This window comes from Nymphalis io, chromosome 29, assembly GCF_905147045.1.
Source record: "Nymphalis io chromosome 29, ilAglIoxx1.1, whole genome shotgun sequence".
Lineage (NCBI taxonomy): Eukaryota > Metazoa > Arthropoda > Insecta > Lepidoptera > Nymphalidae > Nymphalis > Nymphalis io.
The window spans coordinates 4,578,636-4,588,467 of NC_065916.1; the positions used below are offsets into that span (position 1 = coordinate 4,578,636).

Here is a 9,832-nt window from a genome sequence, read left to right on the forward strand (position 1 = left end):
GTTGCCCAATTTCTTTGTTCGCGATGGAATTGATGTTACAGTTAGGCGGTGACATCGAGAACCAGCTCGCGTGGACTTAAGAAGGAAGGGGGAAGCAGGAATTAGAGAGAATAATTCCTCAGAGCACTCGCCGTGATACAGTCGATAGAAAGCGCTACGGAGTACATATAGTGTAGAAGTGATTGTTTTTGTAATCTAATAAATTGTAGTTTCATTTACCTAATCCCAGGTATCAGTGTTGCAGAACTATCGATAGTTTGACCTCGAAAACTATTATCGACAGTACTTCCGAAAGTATCGTCTTGTGTCAATATTGTCGATATTATCGATAGTTACTATAGCTCTCTGTTCACAATACTATTGATAACTCGTTTGCCTGCCTCGTTAGTCTAGTGGCTTCATATAAGACCGCAGACCCCGGAGGTCCTGAGTTCAATTCCCAGATCGGGACAATAAAAAGTTATTGGGTTTTTCTGTTAGAAAATTCTCAGTAGCAGCCCGGAGTCTGGAAGTTGGAAGTGTGTACACTCCCGTGCCTCGGAAAGCACGTAAAACCGTTGGTCCTGCGCCTGAACTCTTTCCGGTCGTGTCGGGTCGCCGTCCCATCGGATTATGAGAGTTTGGGAGTAGAGAGTGCACCTGTGTTTGCGCACACACTTGTGCACTATAATATCTCCTGCGTAGTTGGCTAATCTCTCTTCAGATTGGCCGCCGTCGTTGAAATCGGTCCGGAGGACATTATTATTATTAATACTATTGATAACAGCAATCCATAGAAATTCATTCGATAGTAACGATTTAATAAAACTTCATTAATAATAGTGTTGTTACTGGGCCTACTACATTACTTATCTTGAGAAAGCAATATAATAATAATAATAATAATAATAATAATAATATTGGACATTATTCACACGCGGTCATCTGATCCCAAATTAAGCAGAGCTTGTGTTATGGAAACCAGACAACTGATATAATACATATACTACTTTTCTTTTGTAAATACATACTTATATAGATAATTACACCCAGACTCAGGACAAACAGACATGTTCATGCACACAAATGTCTGTCCTGGGTGGGAATCGAACCCACGACCTTTGGCATGAAAGGCAAGTATCTAGCAAGGGTGGTTGGCGTAGCTATAGACAATACTATTACCATTACCAATAGTATGGAACTCGTTTTAAGGTCATACATAAGAGTTCACCCAGAAACACTTCGGGTTAAATAAAGGCTTGTGAAGCTACTCACTCCTCATCCTTTTTGATTTCCTTGTCTACATTGTCTATGGTGTCCAGTATCGACTTTTGCGGCGCGACGCAGTTCCTTGCCATATTCTCGTCAGTTATTAACAGCGGTTTCTGTAATAATACCAATATATATCATGCATTAACATGTCTGTTTTACCTGAGTCTGTGTGTAATTGTCTATACAATAGTATATCAGTTGTCTGGTTGCCATAGTACAAGCTCTGCTTAGTTTCGGATCAGATATATATATATATATATAGTTGAACGCAAATCACGGTAGTGTCGGCCGGCAGGGTGGCCGTGTTCCCGGTGAGCTGCGCGCGCGGCGCCGGCCTCAACGCGCTGCACGCGTGCCTGCTGGCGCTGGCGCCGCGCCGTGACCTGCAGCGCTCCGAGGACGTGAGTGAACCATATGTTGCGCAGTTGACTAGTATCCTTTTTATTAAATTATAAATGTTATAATTTATGTCACTTTACAGGAGGCGTGCGAGTTTCAAATAGACGAAATTTTCCACGTAGGGGACTCGACGGGGCCCGTCGTGGGGGGACTGCTCGCGCGAGGGCGACTCTACGAGGGCGACGAACTTGTCATAGGTGCGTTGCGTTCTGTTAGTTGTGAGATGAATAGAGCGACGTACATTTAACCCCCCCCCCCCCCCTGCAGAACCTCTGGAGTCCGGCGAGTTCTCGGAGATATCCGTGCTCACGATATACCGCAACCGGGTCCCGTGCGGCAGCGTGCGCGCGGGACAGTCGGCGTCGCTGGGCCTGGGTCGCTTCCCGCCGGGACTGCGGCAGGGCATGGTGCTGCTAGCGCGGCCGGGGGGCTACGCCGCGGGACACGAGCGGCCCACCTTCGGAGGCTGTCCACGCGGGACTTGCAGAGGACGACAGGTGGGTCGCTAATTCAAACCTTATTACTAAATAAAAACTTACATGTATTTAAGACAGAATATATATACGCGGCCAGTAGTGCTATTCTAGAATTTTAGATTCATCACTCTCCGGTGAAATGTTGACATGATGATGATGAGTGAGAGAATGTTCTTACAGAGTAGCCATACTGGTTGTAGCTTTATATTTAAAATTATATTATACAAACGATTTAAAAATGCTTTTTTGAATAACGTTTCTACCGCCAAATGGCAATACTTAGTATTATTGTGTGCTAGTTTGAAAGATGAGTTAGACAGTGTAACTATAGGCACAAGAGACGTAATATCTTAGTTCCCAAGGTTGATGGCGCATTTCGATGTTAGGGGTGGTTAATAGACTGTGACAAAGTCTATGGGTAGTGACGACCACTTACCATAAGGTGGTCATTTGCCAGCGTCCCTATACGAAATTAAAAAAGTGATATATTTTTTTATTTTCAAAATTTATCGTTACAGATATCAGAACTAGTCCAATCGTCGCAAGCTTCTGAGAAGAATCGAAAGAACGCGAGGAGACAGAACAAGAATATCCTCCAGGACATCGGCAACGTGAAGAACAGCCTCACGAAGACATCGGATACGAAGTGCACGAACGTGTACGTGTCGGACGACGGGAGCAAGTACAGCGACGCGCACGTGTCGAGCGACACGCAGGACAAGTGCGTGTGTGACGACCTGGTGTTCCTCGAAGACCCAAACGACCCTAGACGCTGTATATACTTTCAGGTGAGCAGAAAACTCTACTCGTTTTTAAAAAAATAGCAAACCTTAGATATGCGATTCCACGCGATTCGCTACCAGCTCTGCTGTATTGTACACCACAAACTCTTCTCGATCAATATATCTCTATATATAACACGACACTGTTACACTTAACTACTTATATACACTAGTTTTACTTACAAAGTTCCGATAACAACTTCACAGATAACCAAAACGCTAAATTTTTCGCGAATCCATAGTCAATACCACAGAATATTAAGATTTCGACCAAATTTCATGGTAAAAGTTGCTTATATACTCTACTTGCTATTGGAATCGACTATAGACTTGTATATGTTTGCACAGCACATTGTGTGTGTGTGTGTTTTTTTATCCGTAACAGCACGTGAATGTCCTACTGCTGGGCTAAAGGCCTCCTCTCCCTTTTTTGAGGAGAAGGTTTGGAGCTTATTCCACCACGCTGCTCCAGTGCGGTTTGGTAAATACACATGTGGCAGAATTTCAGTGAAATTAGACACATGCAGGTTTCCTCACGATGTTTTCCTTCGTCGTAAAGTACGAGATGAATTATAATCACAAATTAAGTACATGAAAATTCAGTGGTGCCTGAACCATCTTGGCTGTTTTTTTTATATGCTAGCAATGTTAGCACAGACTGTGCAATATAATATATAATGCGGTCATGAATTAAATTTGATTGAATGTAACAGGCATCCGTGCATGTCCTGAGACACTCCACGGCCATCTACCCAGGGTTCCAGTGCTCTGTGCATGTCGGGAACGTGCGTCAGACGGCCATTATCGAGGTAACGAATACATACATCAAACTCACTTTGCGGAATGGAATTAAATAGTTTAATTTTGGTATAATTTGTGGTGTTGCGTAAAATACTTAAGTATGATAATGATATTTATTTTTTTATGTTATATTCTTATTTAGCGGTAGAATATCTGATAAGTGGGTGGTACCTACCCAGGCGGGTTTGCACAATGCCCTTACCACCAGTTACCACACACACTTACAATATATTCTGCCGCCAAACAGCAATAGCATTGTTGTTGGTGAGTAAAACAGTGTCACTACAGGCACGAGGGACATAACATCTTAGTTCCCAAGGTTGGTGACGCATTGTTGATGTAAGCGATGGTTAATATTTATTGCGGTGTCAATGTCTATGGGCGGTGGTGACCACTTACCATCGGGTTGCTCATCTCATCGCTGACCACGGATATATTTTTCGCTTTAGGGTATAATGTCTCCGAACAACGTGCTGAGGGCGGGCGAGGGGGCCTCCGTGCTGTTCAGGTTCGCCCGCTGTCCGGAGTACCTCGTGCGGGGCCGCCGGCTCCCCGGGGCTGGGGACCAGGTACCGCTCAACGAACCCAACGATAACTTTTAATTACAGTTGAATTGTTGAGCCAATAAAGTATATCGTCAGCTTAGTATTGGTATCCGAGATTGCTAGCTCAACTGACTTTCACACATTTAATTTATAAGTGTTCGGTGAAGGAAATCCATGCATCGAAGCAGGTTGTGGAATAAGCTCAAACCTTCTCCTGAGAAGGAGAGGTTTTAGCCCAGCTGTAGGACATTTATATACTGTAACTGTTTTGAATCATGTTGGAATAAGTTTTGTTCTTAAGAAGAGATATCTTCGACCAACAGACACTTTTGTACTTTACTAGCAAAACCCGGAAGGTGGCTGTTAATGTGGTACAGCGCCATCTAGCGGCGTTACAACGAAGTGGATATTATAAAATCATCCATGAGACATACATCTAAATTTCAACTATGATGGTGATTCAAACGGTCCGAACTCTATTAATCACAAACAGATACACAAACAGCCATTTTTATATATTAACGAAATTGTTTTGTTACAGAGCCATCGGCCGGGTCACGCAAACCTTCCCGTACATACCATGAATTCTATAGAACACGGCTCCAATGTAAAATTCGAGATCTCTCTAGAATATTCTAGATAAATTAAATATATTAATTATATCTGTAACCAGTTTTCTTGTCGTGTTCACTTCATGATTGCGTGGGGGGCGTTTCGCCTTGCGGATTAAATTACAAAAAACGACAAACGATGATGGTATTTTTATGTTACATAAAAACAGTGTTGCCAACCTCTTAGAAGCATCCTCCTGACGGATGAATTGAAACAAATACAAAATACATTTATAATATGATGTTAAAAAAAAGCAAATCAAGTACTGCAAGTAGCATTAGTAAACTTGAAATATACTCAATTAAATGAAGCTGAAGAGTTAATCCCCGGAGAGAATTTCTTTAAAAAATGTTCCTCCTAAAAAATGTCTAACCTGAAAATATCCTATTTGATTTCATCTGACATAGCCCTACTTAGGGGGAAAATCCCCAAGTTGGCAACACTGTATAAAAAAAATGTGGACCATCCATATAAACTTTCATATATTTAACACTAGCGGACAAATTTTTAATAAACCATCATATGTGATCGAGCAAATTTTCAGTCATAACTCATTTTTATTCAGTCAGTTAATTAATCAGTGTCAGAGTTTTTATTACGTATATAACATACATGCAAAACGTCTATGCTTATGTATAAATAATATTGCAATATATAAAGGCTTATATATATATATATATATATATGAAAATATAATACATCCAATTTCTAGTTAATATTAAATAATTATATAACTAGGTTTATGAAATAACGTACATACACAATGGATATTACATCTTGGTTCCCAATGTTGGTGGCACATTGACAATATAAATGATGGTTAATATTTCTTAAAACGCCAATGACGCGGTGGAGAATTACCACCAAAATTACATTAGCCTTCCTATTCGAAATTAAAAAAGAGAAACAGAAATCGCAACAGTAAAAGGTTATAAGTCTTTATATTTGAAAATATGTACATTCAAAAACATTAAATTCTTAGTTATACCATGTTTGCCTATCTACCTTCCGTGACGCCACGGTGACAGGACTATGATAATCTTATCGTATGTTAAATTGTTACAATAATAACTTATTTAGAAGTTAGTTGACTTAAAATTTCAAATAAACTGAGATTTAAATTAAATATTCTTATTTAAAATCAAAATAACACTATGTACGTGTTAATATTGTATTTAATACACCTTTTACAATTAGTTGAAATGTATATTTAGTATATTCCAATCGTAGGAGTAAATATAAACTAACTTTATATTTCCATATCCCGTGATAGTCGCTAATAGCTCAGCTTAACTACTTTCTCGAATAAAACGCAATTTTTTCGCAAATCCATAATGAATATCACAGATAACTCAAAATCTCGACCAATGATATCGCGCCAATTCAATGTCGGTTGTTAATTTGCCTTTGTCTACTCTTGTGGCTTTAATACACTAGTTATTTTCTATTTAAATGAAATAACATATTTATATGCATACATATATAACGTAACTGTTTTTAAAATGATAATCACGCCCCAAGAAACAAATCTTTAGGTTTGTATTTTTTTTTTTTTTTTTAATGGTAGCTCTTACAATGCCGATGTTACTTTTGCATTAAGCCGCGCTGATATGTAAGACTCCAATAAAAATTGATTATAAATTTAAAACAATAATGTTGTACGGTAAAATAATTTTTGTATTTATTTAAAAAAAAAAACATGCTTAGCATTTTAAAAACACAAACGTCATGACGCCATTTTGAATTACAATTTTGGCGCCATTAATATAATCACTACCTCAAGAGGTAAACCAAAATTAGCTTTCATATTGTTAGTATTTAAACTTTGTACATTAAATGATATATCCAGTTCCTGTTTATAAATTGCAATTTTAAGTTAATGATACATATTTATATAACATTACGATATTTATTTATCAATGATCGGATTATTTAATGCCGATTTTACTTTAGACGATATGACATTGACTTTTTATGATTTGTATTAATTAATATTTATATAGCTATCTGTGGTATCGATATTAATTAAACTACAATAATATTAAACATAAGTTAATAAAAGCAATTAATGGTTGATAAGTATGGGATAAATCGTTTTTCAATATAAGGGCGCAATAAGATTTTTTTTAAGCAAAGATAATTAGTATCATTGACGTTTTTGGTCTAAGAAAACGTGCCGCGTTAAAAGTTATTTTTTTAAATAAAAAACACATTCAAACCTTTATTAACCTGATTATTATATTACACATAACAAATTTAAAAAAATTGCAGCATAAAGTAATGTTAATTATATATAAATTAAAAAATAAACATCCAAGTATTTAGGTATAAGTTGTAATAACTCGGTCATATTTTTTTGAGAACTTCAGGCATTATAAGCACGAACTATTCCCGTCAATCATATTCTGATCAGTTATAAATATAAATGAAATTTCGTCTATTACCTAACTTATGCAATACTAAATTTGAATATGTACCAAAACAAAATTATATATTACTATTTTGGTAAATTTTTACAAAATTCAAGCGATTCATCACTGCTTGAAAATTATATTTTATTCTTATTAGTCGCCATTTTGAATATATAAGGAATGGCCTGTGTTTAAGACTCTGCGGCAACATGAATGGAAACACATACCGCTAAGCTAAATAACAATAATTATTAAAAGAATAGCAGACCTAACATCAGAAATAGCATTTGTGTGATAACCATCCTCAAGAATATTAAAAAATGCTCTGTTATGTCATATTCTGTTATTTTGAAAAGACCCCATTTTCAAATTCGTATTGTGTTATTTAAATTTATTAAAATATTATATATTTTTAAACATAATCATGACGCCATTTTAAATTTAAATTTTATAGAATTAGGATTACGTTGTTAATGTACCAGGAGAACATAAACAGTGAGACGGTTTCACCGAACAATTAGATTAAAAGAGTCAATTAGTTTCAATTATAATCAATGCTGTTTCTCACGGAGACGCAAATACTCCGCCCTGCCGGCACCAGCTACCTTAACTATCCCGGCTACATGCTAGAAGAATCTTTTAAAGCGAAAGCCGGAGTATGCTTGTTCGTCAGGGCGGGTGTTTGTTATCACCGATTGCGCTGCTTGGAGGATCCCTCCTTCTCCATGTTGGTGGTACGTGTGGACCTGGTTCGTCACAATGGTGACTTGGAGACAAGCCGATTATTTGACCATCTTAGTCGGGTGGCAGATGCTGCGCAAGAGCAGTTTCCTAACGCGGAATTGGTGTTTTTGGGGGATTTTAATGCTCACCATGAATCATGGTTGAAATCCCTCAAAACTGACCATGCTGGAAGAACTGCTCATGCTTTTGCTCTCACACACGACTTGACCCAACTGCTTGATCAGCCCACCAGGATCCTAGACATTGATGGGCAAGCGCCTTCTCTACTGGATCTTCTGCTGACTTCTCACCCGGTGGAATATCAGGTTGTGGTTCAAGCTCCACTTGGTTCTTCGGATCACGGCCTTACCACGTAACCACGTAACCGTTGGTTCACTCGTGAATGTGCCGACGCTGTATCATCTAAGCAGGTGGCATATCGCACGTGGATCAACGGCTGCATTAGCGGGGCATCTAACATTGACTCACTGAAAGCAAACTACAATAAAAATTCCAAGTCCTGTAGGAAGGCATACACGAGAGCGGATGCACAGCGCATTGTACAGATTGGTCATGACCTTATTTCGCATCCTAGGGGCTCCCGTAGCTTCTGGCGTCTGACCAAGTCTGTGCAAAACAATTTCTGCCAACCTTCGCTGCCACCACTCAGAAATCCGGATGGATCGCTAGCTCACAGTGCGCAGGAGAAAGCCGACCTCCTGGCTAAACTCTTTGCCAACAACTCTGTGATCGATGATTGTAGTGCGCAGCCACCAACAATACCTTCATGTGGCCACACGATGCCTGACATCAAAATTAGGCAACGTGATGTGCGTGCGGAGCTGCAATCACTTGATATACGGAAAGCTAGCGGTCCTGATGGAATACCAGCCATTGTGCTGAAGAAGTGCGCGGCGGAGCTGTCTACTGTGTTAACGCGCCTATTCCAACTTTCTCTTTCTTCGGGATGTGTGCCGGAGGCTTGAAGAAGAGCTAATGTGCAAGCGGTTCCCAAAAAATGGGATCGGTCTGACCCGGCAAATTATCGACCAATAGCTATCACCTCAGTACTGAGGTGTAAGGTGATTGAACGGATTCTAAACAACCAACTGATCCATTACCTAGAAGATCACTGTCTAATTAATGATCGTCAGTACGGGTTTCGACCAAAACGGTCCACAGGTGATCTTCTAGCGTACGTAACACACCTCTGGGGTGAAGCTATCGACAAGCATGGAGAATCGTTGGCTGTCAGCCTCGATATCTCCAAGGCTTTCGACAGGGTCTGGCACAGAAGTCTTCTCTCCAAGCTACCGGCATATGGTCTGCCTGCTCAGCTATGCACCTGGATTGCCAGCTTCCTACACAAGCGTAGCCTTCGTGTTTTAGTAGATGGTTGCGCTTCACAATTCTATGTAGTGAATGCTGGGGTCCCCCAGGGATCTGTGCTATCTCCCACACTCTTTCTTTTGCATATCAATGATATGCTCTCCCTTGGGAACATACATTGCTATGCAGATGATAGTACAGTGCATGGTGGATACCACGGACGCGCAGAGGCTGGGCGGGCGGAAACTGAGGAGAGGCGGGAGAATCTTGTCATTGAACTCGATAGGACGTTAGAGCTCATTGCCAAATGGGGCTCTGATAATCTTGTTGAGTTTAACGCCAAGAAAACACAGGTATGCGCTCTCACAGCGAAAAAGTCACCATTTTACCCTCATCCCTCCCTCTGTGGCATACCGCTGATGATACAAAGCAAAATCGCCATGCTGGGGATGGACGTTCGCTGCGACCTTAGTCCAAGGGCATATAATTACATCGAAAACTCG

General features: G+C 39.8%; 1 pseudogene; it reads left to right on the top strand.

Moving 5' to 3' along the window:
• Positions 1 to 4,838, top strand: part of LOC126779494 (GTP-binding protein 2-like) — a 55,258-nt pseudogene extending 50,420 nt beyond the window's left edge.
• Positions 4,839 to 9,832: the final 4,994 nt, after the last annotated feature.